The following is a 23,938-nucleotide window of genomic DNA, read 5'->3' on the forward strand; positions in this document are numbered from 1 at the left end:
TGCTACACATGCCCTGACACTTCCTCCCTCACCGCCATTCAGGGCCCCAGACAGTCCTTCCAGGTGAGGCGACACTTCACCTGTGAGTCGGCTGGGGTGATATACTGCATCCGGTGTGGCCTTCTATATATTGGTGAGACCCAACGGAGGCTGGGAGACCATTTCGCTGAACACCTAAGCCCTGTCCGCCAGAGAAAGCAGGATCCCCCAGGGGCCACACATTTTAATTCCACGTCTTATTCCCATTCTGATATGTCTATCCACGGCCTCCCCTACTGTCAAGATGAAGCCACACTCAGGTTGGAGGAACAACACCCTATATTCCACCTGGGTAGCCTCCAACCTGATGGCATGAACATTGACTTCTCTAACTTCCATTAATACCCCTCCTCCCCTTCTTACCCCATCCCTTATTTATTTTTTTTTCCTCTGTTCCTCTCACAATAACTTCTTCCCTGCTTCTCCATCTTCCTCTGGTGCTCCCCTCCCCCTTTCTTTCTCCCTTGGCCTCTCGTCCCATGACCCTCTCCCCCTCCAGGCTCGTATCCCTTTTGCCAATCAACTTTCCAGCTTAGGTTTCATCCCTCCCCCTCCTGTCTTCTATCATTTCGGATCTCCCCCTTCCCCCTTTCAAATCTCTTACTTCAGTTAGTCCTGATGAAGGGTCTCGGCCCGAAATGTCGACCGTACTTCTTCCTATAGATGCTGCCTGGCCTGCTGCGCTCCACCAGCATTTTGTGTGTGTTGCTTGAACATCCTGGTAAAACTCTTATGCAACCTCGCCAAAGCCTCAGTATCCTTCCTATAAAAGGCATGACCAGAAATGTAGGGAATACATCAGATGCACCCAAACTAGTTTTATAAAGCTGTAGCACAACTTCCTGATTTTTGAACTCAGTGCTTCAACCTTAAAGGCAAGCAAGCATTCTTCATCACCCTAACAACCTGTGTAACCACTTTCAGCAGCTACAAACTTGGATCCAACATACCTCTACCCATCAACACTGTTAAGAGTCTTGCCTTAACAGTGTACTGTGTTTTTACATTTGACCTTCACATTTGGCTCCATCTGCCCCTTTTCCATTCTCATCTCCAAATGATCTATATCCCACTGTATTCTTTGCCAATCTTCTACACCACCGATCTTCGTAGTTTACAAATGTACAAACCCACCCATCTACATTTTCATCCGGATCATCTACAAGATCACAATCAGCAGAGGTTCCAGAACACCATTAATCACATACCTCCAACCGGAATAAGTCCCCTCAACCTCTACCCTCTGTCTTCTAAATGCAAGCCAGTTCTGAACCCAAACAGCCAATTCACCATGGATCCAATGCATCTTAATCTTCTGGACGAGTCTCCAATGACAGACTTTGTCAAATGCCTACTAAACTACACAGAAATTATCCAGAGCTTGATCTTCATCAATCATCCTCATCATCTCGTCAAAAAACTCAATCAATTTAATAAGACGACATGCTCCACATAAAGCTATGCTGGCTATTCCTAGTTCACCATAGATTTTCTGAAAGCTCATATATCCTATCTTTAAGAAATCTCTCCAGAAACTTCACCACCATTGAAGTGAGACTGCAGCAGACAGGATTATCGCTGGTTCCCTTGTTCAATCATTGTACAAAACTAGCTACTCACCAGTTCTCCGGAGCCTCGTTTGTGGCTAGAGGGAACATGGAGATATTGGTCAAGGGCCCAGCACTCTCTTCGCTTGCCTTTACCTACCACCTCATGAGCCTCCATATCCAGCATGATTCTCCACAACTTCCACATCTACAATGCGATCCTACTACCAAACACATCACTAAGCTGACACCCACTCTCCACTTTCCACAAGGATTGCTTTCTGTGTTTCCCTTGTCCATTCATCTCTCACCACTGATCCCCCTCCTGGCGCTTAACCCTGCACCTGCCCACTCAACTCCTCTCTCACCTCCATTCAGGGCCCCAGTCATTCCAGGAGTTGCAACACTTCACCTGGGTTATCTAATGTCTCTGGTACTCCTGATGCGGCCTCCTCTACATCAGTGAGACCTGGCATAAATCAGGGGACCTCTTCGACAAGCACCTTTACCCCAAAACAGGCAGAATTTCCTGATGGCCAACCATTTTAATTCCAATTCCCATTCTGACATGTCAATTCATGGCGTCCTCTTCTGCTACCATGGAGCCACTCTCAGGTTGAAGGAGCAACACCTCATCTCATCTGGGTCGCATCCAGACTGATAGTAGGAACATTGATTTCCTTCAATTCACATTAATTTTTCCCTCTTCCCCTTCCATTCCCCACTCTGGCTCCCCCCCCCCCACCTAGTCCCTCCTGCGTATCAAATCCCCTCAAGCCCCTCCTCTTTCCCTTTCTTCCATGGTCCACTCTCTTCTTGGTGTTTGCTGAGGAAGTCCCCGATTTATGCCAGGTCTTACCAATGCAGAGGAAGCCACATCAGGAGTACCAGAGACATTAGATAACCCTGACAGACTTGCAGGTGAAGTGTTGCATCACCTCTCCTTCAGTCCTTAACCATTTCCACCCATCACTTGCCAGCTTCTCACTTCATCCCACTTGCCTTCCACCTCAACTGGCCTCACCTATCACCGCTAGCTTGTACTGGCTCTCCACCTCCCACCACCTCATTCTGGCTTCTTCCCCCTTCCTTCCCAGTCCTGATGAAGGATCTCAGCCCGAACTATCCTTTCCACAGATGCTACCTGACCTGCTGAGTTTGTCCAGCATTGTGTGTACACTCTGGATCTTCGGCATCTGCAGAATTTCTGGTGTTAGAATTGGGAAGCCATTGATGGGAATGTGGGAACAACAAAATTAAGATTCCTATTGGATTAGCATTAAATGAGTGTTCAACTGTCAGTGAATCAGAGAGCCAAAGGGCATGCTTCCATGCACTGACTATATATATAATTCCCTTCCTATAATGATTACTCATATTCAGCATCTTTCCCCAAACACTCAACTGTTTCCTGAGCCAAAACTTTAACAAAATGAATCAACCTTTCTTGACAACGGAAGTCACCTTGCATTTAACTGCACGATTCTGCTCATTTAAAAACTTGAACTAACCCCTTAATCGATTCATTAAAAACAAATACAAATAATGCAAGATTTGATCCCCAAATACTCAATACAATGCTAACTTATTCAATACATCTCCCCAAGTCAATAATTTCTTGTACCATTCCTACTCCTTACTCAGACATCCCACCCTGCAAAAACTCATTTCAGGGAGGTAGCACCCACCCCCCGCCGCCCAGTCAACCTCAAGGGTGTATGTATACAGGACATTTGATTATGAAAGAACACAACAATTTATTTGATCACATTTTGAATATATATATGTTTCAATATATATATATATTCCTTGTTGAGTATTTTGTTGGCAGTCTCAATGCTAATAGCTAAATGCTAATGCAAATAACTTTATTTCTTTTGCAAACTTTCCTTGTACTATGATGTGGCTTCCTTGGCAGATTTGAGCATTTTACCAGAAGTCTCAACCTCATAGCAGTCTGTGTCAATGAATGTGTTAATCTTGCAAGACATCAGATTCACAAGTGTTTTGTGAGACCGCTGACTTCTGAATTCGGTCTTAATGTGACGCACCATGCTGAATGCCCTTTCTACATCACAATTAGAATTTGGCAGCACCAAAAGCAGCTTCATCACCTGGCAGAGCTCTTTGAATCTCAACTGCCTTGTGCTCACAGATTTTACTTTGGACAGCTTCCCCCAGAACTCAACTGGCAAACTTTTGTAGTTTGACACCAGTCCTTCGAGGTTAGTTGAAGCATAATCCAGGACTTCCAAGTGGAGCTGTTCTCTCGCATCTGCGTTGATCACATTTGGAAATCTCTCTGTCAAAGTCAAAATCTGCTCTAGATTCACCTTATCTTGGCTCTCTGTATTGACCACTGACAGATTTTCAAGATTTAATTTCTCATTGGGAACTTCTCCAATATTTTTTGAAAGCACCTAACAGAATGCTCTGGCATCTTTGAAGAATTGCTTTGTCTTGTAAGTGGGGGGGGAGGGGAGTGGGATTTCCTGTGCTTCCTCACTTAGCAACTGCCTCCTTGCCAGGTACCCAGCTAGCTTAAATAACATTAGCTATGCTAATGAACGAATAACACCTGTTAAACTCACCTCAACATGTCTTTCACAGTCATTTAACCCACGATGAGCAATAGAAAAGTCACTGTTGCAAACAGTGCAGCGAGCAACATTGTCATTATTTTTGACCCCTATTAAACAAGGGTACACTTTAGTGTAGTCTGGGGTGAAGGAAGTTTTATATTTTCTTTTTTTGGAACACTCTGCCATGGTGCTACAGGACACTAAACTGAACTGATGGACAATGAAAGAGAGAGAGAGGTCAACTGTAAAGCCCTCCCACAGAGAAAACTGATAGGTCTACTTAGCACAGAGACCAAACAGAATGCTCTGTCACTCTCTCTCTACGTCTGTCACTCGCTGTCTCTCTCTTTCGACCCCCCCCAAATAAAAATCGATTTCCGGGATACTGTATATAATTTGGCATCAGGGAGCCGCTATCAATATACGGGAGACTCCCAGAACTTCCGGGAGAGGTGGGATGTCTGCTTACTGTTTGGTCAAGAATTCACCCTGACTTTGTTCTGTGAAAGATAGTGCTTCCTTGTCAGAGTTCTTCAAAGGTTTTTCTTAAACACACAATTAATATTTTAAGAGTATCTCAAATACAATTCTCCCAGAAAGAAAATAAGGCACCAGGCAGATTAGCACACACACCACCCAATTCCCTCTTAAACAATGAAAGGTAAAATTTGCTGTTTTATCTTCATATTAAGCTACAAGTTTTGTCCCCTTTATAATGATATTTTACCTTTAGTTTTCCTGAGAATACCCTAGTTTATTTTGGGGCCTTAAAGTTCAGTATCATCAAGTTCTTTTTCTGTTTGCGGATTTCCTCAATGAGAAAAGTGTTTTCTCACTTGGTACCTAATAACTTTGTTCAGCCCAAGCCCACCTATGAGAGATGAAGCTGGCAAATTCTCAAAGTAGAACAGAACTCAAAGAACACAACTCTTTATAAAGCGTTTATTGAATTTAAGTAATATTACAACCAATGTAATATAAGTCATGACAACTATTATATGAGACATTACATGTTAACCATAAGATATACCAGAACAGATGTTATAAACTTTATTACAAGTTCTATTGCTGCACAAGTTGTTAAACTGTACAGCTTTCAACTACAACTTCAACTCCCGTCATTCATTCAGACTTTAATCACGGACATGATTTGCCCTGGTGATCAAACAAAGGAGTTGCCCGGTTCCAAAAGTCACCATGTATAATTTGATCCCACTTGTCCGCAATTTCCTTACAGGTTATATCCAACAATCAGCTCATGACAATTGATTAATACAAACCCTCTGTTTGAGATACTCCATTTTTTGTGTCATTTATTATTTCTTTAAAGGTCACAATTTTGAGTTGATCATGTGTTTGCAATTTTCATTTCTGTTGCGATGGAGAAAGGTTCCAAGTTTAATCAGCAGCTTAAAGTTCCGACTGCACCGAAATTCCATATACCATCCTTAGGTTAGCCCGGTCTGGGAAAGAATTTTACTCGCAACCTTCTTCAGCCTGTCTTGATATAAATTAAGTTCTAAAAGGTTCTGTGTGGTCTGTCATGCCATTCTGAGTAGCAGTTTAATCAATTTTCAGTTAATTTTGCCAACATTATTATTGCTCAATTTTCTTCCTGAAGGCTACCTACATCCAGTTGCAATTTTTCTTAAAAACTGAAAAAAAAATTATGTAGATGACCAAATAATAGAATGCCAATGATGGATGGTAGTCTTTCAGTCCATTCGCCGGACAGTACTAATCAGTTTAGTAAATTATGTTTGTGTCCTTAAGGGACAGAATTACTCAACTCCTCTCATTGTCAAGATTCTTTGATACCAGAGAAATCAGTTTGAAAAAAAAAATTGCAGATGCTGGAGAGCTGAAATAAAAATGAAAATGCTGGAAAAAAAAACTCAAGTTGGGAAGTATCTGTGAAAAGAGAAACAGTCAATTTTAGAGGTCTGAACTCGGAAAGATGCAAGTTAGTTTCAGTAAGACAGGATGCTCAGCATTTCCCGTTTCCAGATTCAATTACGTTGACAGTTTTCCATACCTACTCCTGACGAGCCTATTGACATATTACACAGACCGAGAAGCTTGAAGTCTTGTTAAGTGGCACCACTGAGCCTCTTTGACTTGTCCAATCAGAGATGCTTCCAAAGTTATCCACTTTCTCTCATGGATATTTCCATTGTTGCCCACTTTCTCTCATATGGAAGACTAGCTTGTATCTTTCTTTCACAATTCTGATGAAAGGTTATGCTTGATGCACTATTTCCTTCTACAGATGTTGCACGACTCGCAGAACTTTTCAACATTTTCTGTTAATAGAAACATAGAAACATAGAAAATAGGTGCAGGAGTAGGCCATTCAGCCCTTCGAGCCTGCACCGCCATTTATTATGATCATGGCTGATCATCCAACTCAGAACCCCGCCCCAGCCTTCCCTCCATACCCCCTGACCCCCGTGGCCACAAGGGCCATATCTAACTCCCTCTTAAATATAGCAAATGAACTGGCCTCAACTGTTTCCTGTGGCAGAGAATTCCACACATTCACCACTCTCTGTGTGAAGAAGTTTTTCCTAATCTCAGTCCGAAAAGGCTTCCCCTCTATCCTCAAACTGTGGCCCCTCGTTCTGGACTTCCCCAACATCGGGAACAATCTTCCTGCATCTAGCCTGTCCAATCCCTTTAGGATTTTATACGTTTCAATCAGATCCCCCCTCAATCTTCTAAATTCCAACGAGTACAAGCCCAGTTCATCCAGTCTTTCTTCATATGAAAGTCCTGCCATCCCAGGAATCAATCTGGTGAACCTTCTTTGTACTCCCTCTATGGCAAGGATGTCTTTCCTCAGATTAGGGGACCAAAACTACACACAATACTCCAGGTGTGGTCTCACCAAGGCCTTGTACAACTGCAGTAGTACCTCCCTGCTCCTGTACTCGAATCCTCTCGCTATAAATGCCAGCATACCATTCGCCTTTTTCACCACCTGCTGTACCCGCATGCCCACTTTCAATGACTGGTGTATAAGGACACCCAGGTCTCGTTGCACCTCCCCTTTTCCTAATCGGTCACCATTCAGATAATAATCTGTTTTCCTATTTTTGCCACCAAAGTGGATAACTTCACATTTATCCACATTAAATTGCATCTGCCATGAATTTGCCCACTCACCCAACCTGTCCAAGTCACCCTGCATCTTCTTAGCATCCTCCTCACAGCTAACACTGCCACCCAGCTTCGTGTCATCCGCAAACTTGGAGATGCTGCATTTAATTCCCTCATCCAAGTCATTAATATATATTGTAAACAACTGGGGTCCCAGCACTGAGCCTTGCGGTACCCCACTAGTCACCGCCTGCCATTCTGAAAAGGTCCCGTTTATTCCCACTCTTTGCTTCCTGTCTGCTAACCAATTCTCCACCCACACCAATACCTTACCCCCAATACCGTGTGCTTTTAGTTTGCACACTAATCTCCTGTGTGGGACCTTGTCAAAAGCCTTTTGAAAATCCAAATATACCACATCCACTGGTTCTCCCCTATGCACTCTACTAGTTACATCCTCAAAAAATTCTATGAGATTCGTCAGACATGATTTTTCTTTCACAAATCCATGCTGACTTTGTCCGATCATTTCACCGCTTTCCAAATGTGCTGTTATCACATCTTTGATAACTGACTCCAGCAGTTTCCCCACCACCGACGTTAGGCTAACCGGTCTATAATTCCCTGGTTTCTCTCTCCCTCCTTTTTTAAAAAGTGGAGTTACATTAGCCACCCTCCAATCCTCAGGAACTAGTCCAGAATCTAACGAGTTTTGAAAAATTATCACTAATGCATCCACTATTTCTTGGGCTACTTCCTTAAGCACTCTAGGATGCAGACCATCTGGCCCTGGGGATTTATCTGCCTTCAATCCCTTCAATTTACCTAACACCACTTCCCTACTAACATGTATTTTGCTCAGTTCCTCCATCTCACTGGACCCTCTGTCCCCTACTATTTCTGGAAGATTATTTATGTCCTCCTTAGTGAAGACAGAACCAAAGTAATTATTCAATTGGTCTGCCATGTCCTTGCTCCCCATAATCAATTCACCTGTTTCTGTCTGCATCGTTTAGTATAACATATGGTGTCTTGCTCCTTACATGGTCTTTCACTCTGTATTTTCCATTAATATTTGCTCTGTATTAACTAACACCCAGTGTATTTATCAGAATTGCTCAAAAGGAAGATCAAAAATATTAGTCTTTTAAGCTGCTCACAATTTTTACTCCATATGTCAAAATGTTAGAGACAAGTCATGAAATTGGCCTAAGAATGCATCAGATGAGAAATGTGATACTTGTCCAATCACAGACCTCCTCAAATTTAATCATACGATCAGTCATCCTAGTTTTTAGTTATCAGCAATAATGTTTTAAATTAATTTTTGGCATAGTGTCTCAGACTAGACAGATTCCAGATTTTATCATCTGCATTTTGCATTTGGCTGGTCCAAAATACATTTCCAACATTGGCCTTCAAGTCCCAAAATCTTTTCCTCAAGGAACAATGGCTCTGTTGTTTATTGAGCTTTAGTGAACCTAAACTAAGAGGGAAGTACTCTTGACTCACACTGCCAGACAAGTGAGGCTTCAAACACGATATCTGGCCTGGAACTCCAGACTTCTAGTCCAGTACAAAGGAATAAGCTTAGCTGATGATCTAAAGTAAGACCTTTGTTTTCTATAGCAGCAGATCAGGTACTATGAAAGATTTTATTCACATAACTACTGACCTAGTGCCTTCAAGTAGAATCTCGCTTAAACAAGTAGCACCAAAAGAGACTGCTTAGAATGCTGTAATTTGTTTACACAATTCAGAAAGCATTGAGAGATTTTAACACGATAAAGTACTATTTAAATAAAAATAGACGCAATAGATGGCGGAAACAGATAACACAATGCTCAGCTGTAAATTACGATGTGTTTAACTGAACAATATTATCATGCAAAAACAGACAAAAAGATCTGGTTGCTAATAATGACTGAGATGGTAGAAGCCACCACATGCCAAATCAAAGTCTGTGCCCAATTGACTGTTGATCATTGGGAGATGAACAGTTGCAGTCACAGAGAACAAATGAAATATTTACAGTAGATCAATCAACTAAAATTTTATAGGATCACATTGTAAATACAATAATATTTTTCTAGAGTTATACTCCCCCGAACTTAATTTGGCAAAACTCAAATTTAGGACTGCCAATACAAGGATCTTCCCAACGACCACAGCAAGATTAAAAACCAGTGTATACCCTCAGAACAGCAAAGGTGTAGTAAGAGTTCTTTCAGAAATAAAAAGGCGTAGTGGTGTGGAACCCCGTTCACTCCATTTCAGATCAATATACTTACGGCTTGGGTGACCGATGCACCATTGGCTCTGCTGGAAGTCAACCACTGAGAAGTCTCTTGCTTAAGTGAATCCAATACAATTTGCTGTCACTTTCTATCTGCACCTTCAGTTAAGGCAATACACAAGGTGCTTAGAGTTATACAGGGCTTCTTTTCAGAAGAACACTGTCACCGTGAAAGCTTTAAGGAGAAATTACTCTTGTTTAAAATAAGGGTTTTGCTACGGTGAGTTAATTGGCCACTTTAAATGTGTAAACTGATCCAGGTGTAGGGAGTTGTTGAATCTGGAAGGTGGTTTAATGAGAGTACAGAGGGAATGGAGTAAGATTGTTGTAAATAGTGCTTGATTAGCATAACATCATTGGACCAAAGAGCCTGTTTCCATGCTGTATCATAACATTATTTGTTAAAAACTGTTTACGGCACTGTTGTTGGAATTATTAAGGGTTCGTTGTTCCTTCCTACTCCCTGTGGCACATCGGGCGAGAACCTCGCCATTTCTTTAGCACTTGTCTGTTGTTTTTTTTTTAAAAATGAGGCGGAATTGCTAGCTCGATGCTCAACCCAACACAACTGGAAAGCATGCAACCAGCCAACAGGATTCGAACCCGGGACCACTTGCCTCAGAGTTCAGTGTGGATGCCACTACCCCACCAGCCAGCTAGAATTATCAATTAGGGAGTTGGAATTATAACGTCAAATCCAGATGAAAATACGAAGGCAGACAAAAGATTCTTTCTGAAAATAGTTCTTGGCTTCTGTGCACCCAGTGTGCTTGTCTTAACATGGAGGGCGGCTATGGGCAAAGATTGAGGCTGCAATTGACAAGGACACAAGGATTGCCCATCAGTACTTGCCCTTTAGACACTCATGCTTTTTGGTGTGCTGCCTTCTTGTCGGCTGAGAACATAAAAGTTCAATGAATCAAAATTCTGAAGTTCCAAAGCAATACACTAAAGACAAGTCAGCATGGAGGGCAATTTCAAATCAGCAATGCTTCCGTGTGCCTGATGCTCTTGCCCTTCAATGCGGCGTATGGCCTGTGAAAAGCAAATCATTATTACATCGAAGCACTTACCAGTAGAGAGCAGACTTGCCCTCCTGTAACCAAACTGCACAATGGGGCGTCTGGACCATGCCGAAAATGTAGCCATTCATGTTACTGCAATTGCATAGGCAAGTTCCACAAGATGCTAATTGAATCAAACAGTCTTCATGAATTAGCTCAAATCGATTCTGGAATTTAAAACACCCTCCTCACCTAATTGTGCCTCATTACATTCTGAACTTTTAAAATTCAAAAGCTGAATTAACAGGAACAAACTGGATATGTTAAGCAGTGCTCTATTTCGATGCCCAGCGTTGTAGACAGGGCCACCTTGAAACCTCACAGTAGAGGGCAGTTGCTGTGGGCAAAAGTGGGGGGGTGGAGGGACAGGGAAGAGGAAATTCTGAAGTAAAATATTCAGGGCTGATCAGAACATTAATTAGCGCCCAAAATCCATGAACTACAACAAAACAAGGTCAAAAGCTTTGAAGAATTGTATCTATCAGAATCCCAAGTATTATTATATCAAAGTGTTTCTATCCAGACCAGAACAAAGCTTTCAGCTAAGAGCCTGAGGCAGTCTTACCTCGGACTGAAGCCTATTGGTATCTTATGAACATTTTTTTTTAAAAATCACAGCATCGATAAACAGTGGAGGCAAACAGGCTTCCGAATACAGATAATACACAAAATTCAACCCAGTGGGCCAGGGCAAGCATCTATGGAAGGAAATGGACAACGTTTCAGGTAGAGACCCTTCATCAGAACTGGAAAGGACTTGGAAAGAAATCAGAATAGTGCGAGAGGGCGGTGGGGGGAGAAATGCAAGTAGGCAGGCGATAGGTGAAACCAGGTGAGGGAAAAGTGGATGAGAGGGGGAACTAGGGAAGAAGCAGGCAGGTGATAGGTGAAAGAGGTAAAGGGAAGAAGGAGGAATCTAAGAGGAGAGTGGACCATGGGAGAAAGGGAAGGAGGGAAAAAGGAGGGAAAAAAAGAGGGAGCTGAGCAGCAGCTGAGAAGTGGTAAGATGTGGAGAATGGAAAAAGAGAAGGGAGAAATTCCTGAAAATTAGAGATGTCGAGGTTCATGCTGTCAGGTTGGAGGTTACCCAGATGGAATGAGGTTTTGCTCCTCCAACCTGATAGTTAGCTCACCATGGCAGTAGAAGAGGCCACGGAATGACATATCGGAAAGGGAAGCAGAGTTAAAATGAGTGTCTGAAGAGAAACCCCACCTGTTGTGAAAGATGGAGCGAATATGCTCTAAGTAGTCCCCCATTCTAAGTCAGGTCTCATCGATGCAGAGAAGGCCACACCGGGAGCACCAGATACAGCAGATGACCCAACAGACCCGCAGGTGGAAGGACTGCTTGGGGCCTTGAATGGTGCTGAGAGAGGAAGTGTAAAGGAAGGTGGAGCACTTACTATATCCTGCTTGCAGGGCAGTGCAGGTGGGAGATCAGTGGGGAGGAATGAGTGGTCAAGGGCCTCAGAGAGCAATCCCTGCCGAAAACAGAATGGGGTGGGGAGGGGGTGAAAAATGTGTTTAGTGGTAGGATCCCAATAAGGACGGTGAAAGTCATGGAGAATGATGTATGGGATGCAGATGCCCATGGGCTGGTAGGCAAAGACAAGAACAACCATCTCCCCACACCTGGTTTCACCTTCCAGCTTGTACTCCTTTCCCTACCCAGACCTTTCTATTCCACCTTCTTCCCCCTTCCTTTCCAGTACTGATGAAGGGACTCAACACAAAACATCAACCATTTATTTCCCTCCATAGACGCTGCCTGATGTACCGAGCCCCTCCAGCATTTTGTACATGCTACTCTGGATTTTCAGCATCTGCAGAATTCATTTCCAAATGCCTCAAAGCAATTCCAACCCCACCTGGTTTGAAAGACCAAACTACTGATCAAACCCCAAGCCCCTGAGTTATTAATATCAATTATGATTGTGGTTGGATGATTAGAGTTTGGTTAATACAACAGAAAGCATCCAGACAAAATTACTACAAGTGGGAGGACAAAGCCCGCCCAAACCCTTCTCCATGAGAGATTTATTGACTCCATCAATACAGATATCTCATACACACACTTCATTAAATTCACCAATCTCAAAACATCCCTGAATATCACAACTTCACATGAAAGACATCAATTAAAAATCAACATCAAATCCTGCAATGCAAGTGGGACCCTGAAACACAGAAAACCTACAGCACAATACAGGCCCTTCGGCCCACAACGTTGTGCCAAACATACTTACTTTAGAAATTACATAGGGTTACCCATAGCCCTCAATTTTTCTAAGCTCCCTGTACCTATCCAAGAGTCTCTTAAAAGACCCCATTGTATCCACTCCCACCACCGTCACCAGCACCCCATTCTACGCACTCACCACTCTGCGTAAAAAATTTACCCTTGACATCTCCTCTGTACCTACTTCCAAGCACCTTAAAACTGTTCCTGGGTGTCAAGATCTCTGAAGATCTAACCTGGTCCCAATATATCGATGCAGTTATTAAGAGGGCAAGACAGCAACTATACTTCATTAGGAGTTTGAAGAGATTTGGTATGTCAACAAATACCCTCAAAAACTTCTATAGATGTACTGTGGAGAGTGTTCTGACAGGCTACATCACCGTCTGTCTGGTATGGGGGGTGCGGGGCTACTGCACAGGACAGGAAGAAGCTGCAGAGGATTGTAAATGTAGTCAGCTCCATCTTGGGTACTGGCTAACAAAGCACCTAGGACAAAAAAAATGTTACTATTCCCGCTAGACTTATGCAGGTCAGGAACTCTTAAATTCAATGGACTTTGACAACCAGTAAACTATGTTTTGTTGTCCAGGAAATAACTGCTCAAATCCCAAGGACGGACTACAGGAATAGGAATCGCAGAGATTACACTGAAAAATGCCAGTCCCTTCTACAGAAGACAGATTGTAGCTGACATCCTTCACAGGAATAGAAAACATGAAATTGTTTCTTTTCTTCTAAATTCCATACAAATGAATTACACACAGAAATGAACACAATTATGCATAAAAAATAGGAACATCATTATCGACTTCTCTAACTTCCACTAAGGCCCCACCTCCCCCTCGTACCCCATCTGTTACTTTTTTTTTAATGCACACATTCTTTCTGTCACTCTCCTTTTTCTCCCTCTGTCCCTCTGAATATACCCCTTGCCCATCCTCTGGGTTCCCCCCCTCCCGTCTTTCTTCCCGGACCTCCTGTCCCATGATCCTCTCGTATCCCTTTTGCCAATCAGCTGTCCAGCTTTTGGCTCCATCCCTCCCCCTCCTGCCTTCTCCTATCATTTTGGATCTCCCCCTCCCCCTCCAACTTTCAAATCTCTTACTAGCTCTTCCTTCAGTTAGTCCTGACGAAGGGTCTCGGCCTGAAACGTCGACTGCGCCTCTTCCTAGAGATGCTGCCTGGCCTGCTGCGTTCACCAGCAATTTTGATGTGCGTTGCTGGAACATCATTATGTATGGATTGAAAAATATTTCTGCAGCAACAGTCCTTCATTAGATGTCTTAAAATCCAGCAGGCATCATTTTAAATTAGCACTGGTTTTGAGAGAGCCCAGAGCGCAAAACAGATTCAGCTTGCAACCACCTAGCATAATCCATTTTTTTGCCAGAAACTTGGACAGATTATTGTACATGTACACCAATAAAACTTGTATATCAATGGCAAAATTTGCAAGAACCCCATTGTGTTTTTTTTCCCCAAGCAGCTGAAACCTCTTTACTGTTTAATCCAGCCAGTCTTAGCAAGAAAGAGTAGCAAGCTTGGGATCAAAGAGTTTAAGCAACACACATAAAAGTTGCTGGTGAACATAGCAGGCTAAGCAGCATCTCTAGGAAGAGGTACAGTCGATGTTTCGGGCCGAGACCCTTTGTCAGGGCTAACTGAAAGAAGAGCTAGTAAGAGGTTTGAAAGTGGGAGGGGGAGGGGGAGGGGGAGGGATGGAGCCAAGAGCTGGACAGGTGATTGGCAAAAGGGCTATGAGAGGATCATGGGATAGGAGGCCCAGGGAGAAAGAAAAGGGGGAGGGGGGAAACCAGAGGATGGGTAAGGGGTATAGTGAGGGGGACAGAGAGAGAAAAAGGAGAGAGAGAAAAAGTATGTGTGTGTATATAATTAAATAACGGATGGGGTACGAGGGGGAGGTGAGGCATTAGCGGAAGTTTGAGAAGTCAATGTTCATGCCATCAGGTTGGAGGCTACCCAGACTGAATATAAGGTGTTGTTCCTCCAACCTGAGTGTGGTTTCATCTTGACAGTAGAGGAGGCCGTGGACTTTCTATTGTTGTCAACAATATGACCAGATTTTTTGGGTAGATTCGATGCTTTTGTTGTTTCACTCACAACACTGCAAATTTTCAGCATAAGGTGTCCAGTATGACAGAGAGTGATCTGGCCAAGCTACAGTCATTCCACACCATAAGCTTCCAGAAGATGCTCCGTTATTTTTGGCCAACCACTCTCTACTCCTTCAGTGTCACCAAGAAGACATGGCCACAATCATCATGAGGAAACGATGGAGATAGATTGGGCATGTGATAAGGAGAGATCAACTCCATCATCAAGACAGCACTTCATTAGACCTCTGAAGGACAGAGGAAACACTGGAGATCTACGACAACTTGGCGTCATACCGTAGAGGTAGAAATGAGGACGCTGAACCACACCTGGGGCACAATAGAGAAGATGGCCAAGGACAGACAGATGGAGGACCTTTATTTCTGCCCTAAGCACCAGTGGTGTAATGGGCAGTAAGTTAGTTCAACACAATACAGGGCAGGAAGAGTCAAAGGCAGGGGATGTGAAAAAAAAATATTGTGCATGACTTAGAGCAAACAGCAAAGTACAAGTTCAGATGTGCAGAAACTGCATTGTATTTTGTGTGGTGTGCAAAGCGTAAATATCTATCTTCTGGAATCACAAGTAAACGTCTCAGTGAATGGGGAATTGCAGTCCTAAATATCAGGGTTGCAGGCTTCTTAAAAACAATCATCTAAATCTGCCTCGTTCTATACCTGTCTCAGTAACATCCCACACTTGTTGTGAAATGAGCTCCAGGGCAAACTAAGTGGCTCCATTTTGGATGAGATAAAGAGCAGTCTCATGCCAAACTATTATTAATACTCAAGTGTAACAGATAGTTAACTGCTGTTTGTACATTGCTGAAATGGAAGCAGTGAGATTCCAACATCTCAATTATGAAGGAGCCACCAGACACTAGAACCTTGAACTACTAGCACCTTTTAATCACCAACTGCCATAATTACCAATAATCTCTTAGCTCACAAAAAACACCAATTTGCAGAACTACCACTTGGCCAAATGATAGAAACTTTCTAAATACTATAATCCCACTGCAAAGGGAAATAATTTAAACTATTTTCCCTTTCTGCCTCTTTTGGGGGTGCCATTCAAATCCTTCACATCAGGTTCACATCCTGTCACAGTGCTGATCCTGTTCAAATTAAAATTATGAATGGCATCCCTGGGGACATAGTGCACTCTCTTTTAAACCTCTTGGCTTTCTTTAACACAGTGAGCTATCCTGCCCTGATCAATCACTGCTCAGGCCAAATGGAATTTCACCCATGTAATAGCTTCTCTGCCTCTTCTCAAATTCTACAACAAACACCTCCCCCCATCCCCCCCCCCATCCCCATTTACCACAATTATCAAGCAATATCCTTGAAAGGCAAGGGGCAAATGAAAAGTTCAAGTTCTCCCTTTCCACAACCAGTCTTGCCACTACCATTACCTCTGCAATGTAAAACACACGAAGACCAAATGAATATCTCACCACTCCACCCCTTCCAAAAAAAATCCTCGTCTTTGATTCCATTTTCTCTTCCAGGCAAAGTTCCCAGGAATTGCATTATCAGTAGTAATTTTCTCAACAAAAACACGACTGTGACATTACCCATAAGTACTCAGCATACCTGCTATCATCACTCATCTCCACACAACAAATCATCCTCAACATTGTTCCCACACATCTTTACTAAAATTCTGATGCTTGTATCCTACTTGGCAAATTTACGCACAGATCTCAAAACTACTTGTGATGGACAGCACTCGGTAAACGCACCTCCTTACGCACACAAAGAATGCCTTGCCATTCTGCTGTCATTCCACTGAGTGTATGTACTTGAGTGTCTTCCGTGGTATGTCCTCACAGTGGGTCCAAAACCCAGCTGATGTGCTGCGTTGGCTTTCTGGTGCCTTTCCAACTATTCTAAAGAAATGGAATATTGCACTGTGTAATTGGGATGTGTAAACGTGTATATGTTGTTTGTATACTGTATTTAGCTAGACAATATTTTGTAATACAATTATAACTACATTGTGGGGTGCATCATATTCTAATTCATGTGTAATCTCAAGTTAACCATGGCTAATTAAAGATGTTATGTCCTAGTGCCTAATAAACAGGGCTCTTTGCTCTCAGTAGCGGGGGGAGACACTGACTGCCAGTTCACACTGGACAAGAATACAAATATGAAGCTATTGTGTGTTTTCTGGATAGATATCCTTCTGTGAACATTGGCAGTTTTCTTTTCACTATTTTCGTAAATATTTGTAAGCTTGATTTTGACGCATTTTTCCACTAAAGTGCCAAGCGACTCCAGTCATTTTTTCCCCCCGTCTCATCATAACCCACATATCTAAAACCTCTCATTTCCCTTTATCGTCTGGTAGCTTAAAGTTTCAACCTTGATTCTAACAATCTCAAGCTTTTCAACTCTGTGAACAAATCCAAAAGATGCAACAGCAGGGAAAGAGGTGACAGCATCATTAACAACAAATGTGAGAGTACAAAGGGTCAAACAGGCGCAGGACCAGTGTGCAGGAACAAGAATTAAAAGAGAGGATCAAGGGCACTGCAAGAGTAATACTACTGATTGAAATTACCTCAGCGGGGGAGAACCAAGGACAGAGTTCTTCAAGACTGGGATCCGCAAGAGGGGGCTTTAGGTTGGGGTTCAGTGTGGTTAAGGGGATTATACACTGCAGCTGTGGCCAGATTTGCACACCTAACACCATAATCAGAGGCAACTCCAGCCGACTTGTGATAGGACTCAACCAATTCCGCATGAGTTACACAAGGGTAAGAACAACAAAAGGCAATTACCGAATAGCACAACTCTAGAAACTACAGTGAAGAAAAGTAAAACAATTTCTGCCGTTATTTTGCTAATGGCAAGGCCAAAGAAAAAGGAACAGAGTTCCAGAGGAAAGGCTCCAATAAATCAGGTCAACTCAAGAAAAGAAATGAACAATTAAGAAAATGAAGGTGGACTGTCTGAATCAAACATGTTAAAAAAGTCTGTAGGGACCGTGCATCTAATTTCTACTTGCAATGTATTCTTTGTAGTCCATTTATTCTGCGTATGGTAACTAGTCACATCAGTGGTGGCATGGTAAAAGCAAAGGGAATAAGTGCTTTGTTCTGGGCAGTTTGGAGCTGGGAACTGATGGATATCATGCCTCAGGTTGACCACTTAAGTTTATCACTCTCAGATGGCATGTTTTGCTAATTGTTAATTAAGGTTAGAATACACTTCTTCAACTTTTCAAACATCGTTACTGAAATGATTGGAGGGCATATCATATAAGTATAACAACCAGTGTGGGGTCATCAGCAGCAACATTGTCACCGCTATTCTAGCAAACCAAAGTCATCTACACATCACTTCTTTGCATCAAAAACATCTTAACCTACTTCACAGAATCAGAAACAGATTTATTGTCACTGACGTTAGTTACCATATTTGCTGTTTAGTAGATGCAATGGTGCTGAATGTAAAAACAGCTTTCAAAATAAAGTACTAACAAGCAGCCTGATATCAGGTGTCTGGAAAAGTGGCAAAGCAGTTCATAGAAAATGATAAAATGTACCAGATTTTCTTGAAGGAAAACCCACAAGTAGTGTTAACCACTACGCTACTGCGCTGTCTGTCACTAGTGGAGTACAAAAGATTCAAGGACGGGCCTGAACTATTTCCAGTCTGTATAACCAGCTCAGATGATGGGGTCAAGAGCAATATATCTATGTTAGAATTAATGATACAAGGCTCAGTGAAAGGCTGAGCTGCAACAGTTAAATGAAAGGCAAGAAGCAAGTGAAGGAAGCTCAGTGTTGGGAATTGGAAGATTAGATTTATATGTTAATTTTCAAATGGATTTATACATTTCTGTACACCAAAACAAAGTTAAATTGTTGTAGTAGGTAATTAGAATGGCATGCATGACTTCATATGAGTTGTGAAGTATACCTTACCACAATTCCCCAAGGCTTTGAAAAAAACATCTTGATTCTACAAGAAGTTTCGATCTCAAGAACTGGAAAACTGTGATTTTTCTCTGATACATGGCAATAGAAGGGACATTAGAATTAACTTTTTGAGGAGAATGTTTCCATATGTGGAGGTACTGAGTACAATGGGCTTGCATTCACTTGCTCAGGGTAGAATGACAGGTGCCTCTCAGGAACTAAGAATTCCAGAAGGGATGTAAAAATTTACAGCCTGGTTACACCGACTCACATTATGTTAAACAAACTGCAAAGCCTGGAATCTGGAAAACAGAAAGTGCTGAAGAACTCGGCCTGTCAAGCAGCATCTGTGGAAAGAGGAACAAGATAACCTATCAGGACAGGGATCTTATTTGTATCAAGAAGGACAGGGCTGGCAGGTTGATGTCCCGGGTCACAGGCAGAACAGGGGGAGTTGCATTTTGATTTAAGGGAATGTCACAGCTGAAGTCAGGTGAAATTACTGAAGGACCATCCAGTGAGGCTTTATGGATGGAGCTGATAAATAAATACGGATCACATTGTTGGGAGTTGTACAAAAGTTCCCAAATAGTCAAGAGGAATTTGTCAAGGGGATGATTACATTGTTGGGGGATGTACTACAAAATCCTAATAGTCAACGGGAATTAGAAGAACAAACATGCAAGGTAATTGTTCAGAGTTGTAAGAAAAATAGGGTTGTCAGAGTAGAGAATTAATTTTCCCAACATAGATTGGGTCTGCCATACTTTTAAGGGCTTAAATGGACACCCTACTACTAGCGAGAGGGCAAAGTTCAACCTGGGAAGGAAAGTGACTGAGGTGTATGAATGAAGTCACGAGAGAAAAGTACTGGTAGACCCAAAGCAGCCTTTTATTTGAAAACACAAGGTACATGAAGACACTTTCAGTCAAAAGGTCTACCAACGTGGGGCTCGATATTTTATGTGCTACACATCAAAGAACAATTCCATATTTACATTGTATGGACAATACTTTCTTTGAAGCTACATACAACCTTCACACCCCAGACATCCAAATGAACTTTAATCAGCATTATCTGGTCTGAGATTCACTGCCTTTAGGAACCTATCGTTCAGAGCTGCACTCCAAATTAAATCCACGATACATATTCAAATGTGAAGACTGGTAGCCAAAGCCAATTGCTAAATGTATATGTCCTAAACCCAAAACCCAAGTCTTGAGGACCAGTGACCATAGTTCTGTTAGTTTTTAAATAATTGTAGAAAGGAACAGAACTGGTCCATAGGTTCAACTTCTAAATGTTGGGGCAAAGAGATTTCTGATGGTTCAAGACAAGAGCTTGCAAAAGGTTGTTTGTGAGGCTTTTAAAGGCAAGATAATGACAGTTCATGGTCTGAATGCCTCTGTTAGTGTGAAAGGCAAGACTGGGAGGAGTCAGGAATCCTGGATAAAGGAGGATATTGAGACCTTCTGTGCTTTGTAACTCATTGACTCAATACTTTAACTGGTTTTTATCACCACAAATGCTGCTCGACTGGCTGAGTTCTTCCACCATGTGCTTTTTCCTTTAGGATTAAAGTTTAAACTGTGTTAGACATTTCAGACTGATATTGAAGAGGCTCTAAATTTTCAAAATTCACTGGATAACCAAGTATGCTCAGATGCTGATATTGGAATTCAGAGGCCTGAATGATTTCAAGACAAGAGTCTGCATTGAGTAAGTCCTCGGGGAATGTGCATCTACCCTCACTTCTTTGCTGAAGATAGCTTTCCCAATCCAACTGACTCAGATTGCCTCAGCACTGCATTCTCACCCATTTAATTCATGCCTCAAAGCTAAAAACAATTTTGTTTTAAAGAGTCATTATTAGTAAAGAATGCTGCAACTCACTGAACAGGAGTGAACTAATCCCCACATTAAAAACACCATTTTAAATCATCCATGTATGGACAGATCTCCCCAAAAAGCGGGAGCAAATCCAAATCCTTCAGACTTCCAGCTTAAAGTGGAGTTACTGAAGATGGGCGACGGCTTACTGGTGGTTCATAAAGCAAGAAATACAACTAAATACTTTATTAATAACACTTGTTCTGTGGAAAATTGTTGTAAACTATCACAGCAAACAAAGAAAAGTTGAGTAAAAGCGAGGCTGACTTGGGGGTCAAGGTGTGAGGTCGAAGTGGGGTCAGGACACGGTCAAGACTGAGTAGGAGCATGCGAAGCGGAGGAAAGTCAAAGCAGAGGAGTTTGGGAGCACCAAGAGTGAGGTCTGATCAATCTAAGTGCTGGGCCGATTTGGAAAGGCTGGTTACAGGCTGGAACATCCAGGCCCAGAGCATATCAAAGCGACAGGGCCTGGGTCCTAGTGCGGTGAGTGACCCGATGTTTGGACAATTTAAACGCCAGGCCAGATGGACTGGAAAGGCAGGGTGTTGGGACCCGGAGGCGAGGGCTGGGCCAGTTCTGCTTGCAGCTCCACGACATTTGCTCTGCTCTCCACAGCACCGAAGCCGAGACTGTGACACTGCTCCAGCTTCTCTGGGCCGCGAGCTCCACGATGATTTGTCCTGCTGTGTGATCAGAGGCCGAGTCTATGGGCCTTTCGTTCTGAATGCTGTTGCTTGCTTTTATTGTAAGCACGGTGTGTATGTTTTTTCCCCCTCTCTCTCTCTGCACATTGGATGTTTGTTGGTCTTTTTTAAAATGGGTTCTTTCAGTTTTTTTTGTTGTGCGGCTGCCCGGAAGCAGGCAAATCTCAAGGTTGTATAATTTATACTTACTTCAATAATAAATGCACTTTGATTTCCCAACAGCAGAACAAAAATCTAGCTAGAAGAAGCCTTTCAGTGCAACAAAATGCCAAACCCAACATGATTGCAAGGCAAAATATGCATGCAATTACCAGAATGAAACTGAGTACTTCTTAAATTGAATAAACTAAAACAGGAAAGGAAAAATAGAAGAGGAACAATGTTTAGAGCCTTTTTTAAAGAAAAAGTCACATATTACAGTCAAATTTACAACAATGTTGAACATTGCCTTAAATATTACTTTCTTGATAAATTGATCAAGACTTGGTGCTTTGGGGTTCTAACATTTAACTGTCATTCATTCTTTGGGTTACTCCTCTGTTTTCATGGATGTTTGTAAGAAAAAGAATCTCAGGATGTATATGGTATATGCTTCTCCGACATTAAATGTACCTATTGAACCTGTTGACGAATAAGCCAAAGGGCATGTGGTTCATAACAACTGCCTTGAAGGTTACAGCTTTGAAGTTACTAAAATGCCAATAATAATTTCAAAGTTTGTAATGCCTGAGGGTCTCCACAGTAAATACCATTCATGCATCCGAAAGTTACCAAGTCAATTGCAACACAAAGTAGTGCAGACTACATGAAAATTCCAATAAAAGCTTACAAGACTAAAATACTTCTCCCATGGAGTATGTGGAAAGAAATTGCAGCTACCATTTGATCCAGTTTTATCCACCTCCCTGCATCTCTTGGGCACAGTACCTAATAGTGTTGGCAGTTCCAACACTGTCTATGACTACCAATAACCTGTTTCAGTTCAAACATACACAAGATGGTCCAAGTAGTTCTGAATGAATGGAAAATACCAGAAATTGCAACATAAAAATCTTCACAAAATCAGCTAAACCCTATGGTCACCCTGAAGCAGGGGTTCCCAACCTGCTTTATGCCATGGACCAACACCATTAAGTAAGGTGTCCATGTACCCCAGGTTGGGAACCCTTGCTTTAAATAATACGAAATCTATATAATGGTAGAATCAAATTCATTTGTATAAACCCAAACTCAAATTTGTTTGCAATGGTGGAAGGCTTCACTCGGGCAAAGCATGCCAGCTTTCAATAAAATAATGTAATTTTTTTTAAAGTCCCATGCACTGTACAACCTTATGGCAACTGAGAAATCATATTCTCCCCCCACACCAGTATTTTAATTTAAAACCAACATCCAGAACATCACAGTAAGGTTAGCTTTAGTAGGTAGAAAGGATTTATCTTAAAGCTAATTAGGTCACAGAAGACTAAGTTACAACCTTCTGCACAATATTTACCACACAAGTAGAACCACTGTAGACACATTGACCTTTTGTTCAATCTCCAATAGGCAATATTTTCCAAAAACACAAACAGCAGATTCTGCATCAAACAACCCGGTGGGGAGTAAGGTAGCAACTGAGGGGGGTAGGGAGTAATTCTTGACATTTTTGGTCAAAATCCCGATTCGGACTGGAAGGGAACAGTATAGAGAGGGGGCGATAGAAAGGAAAGGTACCTCACATCCAGAGTTTCTCCAGTTAGTGGACAATTTCCCTCCACACCTCTCTGATGTAGTGTGGAACCGCGTACGAGGCAAGTTACAGCAGTGGTTTGCCGGGTGAGTTTCCAAAGAGATCACCAGATGGTAACCCAGCACGGACGGAAAGCGTGCAGGGGAGCTGGCTGCGTTCAAACTCAGGACCTTTCGTCCCGAAGTCCGACACTGATGCCACTACGCCACCAGCCGGGTCTAATTAGACAAAGGCCAACACAAAATGCTGGAGAAACTCAACAGGTTAGGCAGCATCTGTGGAAATGAATAAACAGTTGACGTTTCAGGCCGAGACCCTACTTCAGTTTATTTGCTTCCATTGATGCTCTCTGAACTGCTGAGTTCCTCCAGTACTTAGTGCATGTTGCTTTGGATTTCCAGCATCCGTGCTTATGAGAGGCTAACAGGTAACAAGTGATATCTGTAGGTAGGTATGGCTCCAGGAGCAGGAAAACACCAGCTACCATGCACATTGGTTAAGCATTACTCATGAAGTCTTGTTCAACATTCTTCCATCAAAATCCGGGTATCATTCCACAACCCCTACTGCGTTTATTTAATTCAGTACAGGAATACACTCTCAAACTTCATGCTCTAACCAAACTATAGACTAAAATTAGTGTGTCCGCAAACCCTCGTCTGAAAACCCAGTCCGAGTGCTCCATTAATTGCA

General features: G+C 42.4%; 1 protein-coding gene across 2 annotated transcripts in view; it reads right to left on the reverse strand.

Moving 5' to 3' along the window:
* The window catches only part of hip1 (huntingtin interacting protein 1), a 331,165-nt gene that overhangs the window by 306,473 nt on the left and 754 nt on the right, over positions 1-23,938 (reverse strand). The window lies entirely within an intron of this gene.

Source organism: Mobula hypostoma, chromosome 23 (assembly GCF_963921235.1).
Source record: "Mobula hypostoma chromosome 23, sMobHyp1.1, whole genome shotgun sequence".
Lineage (NCBI taxonomy): Eukaryota > Metazoa > Chordata > Chondrichthyes > Myliobatiformes > Myliobatidae > Mobula > Mobula hypostoma.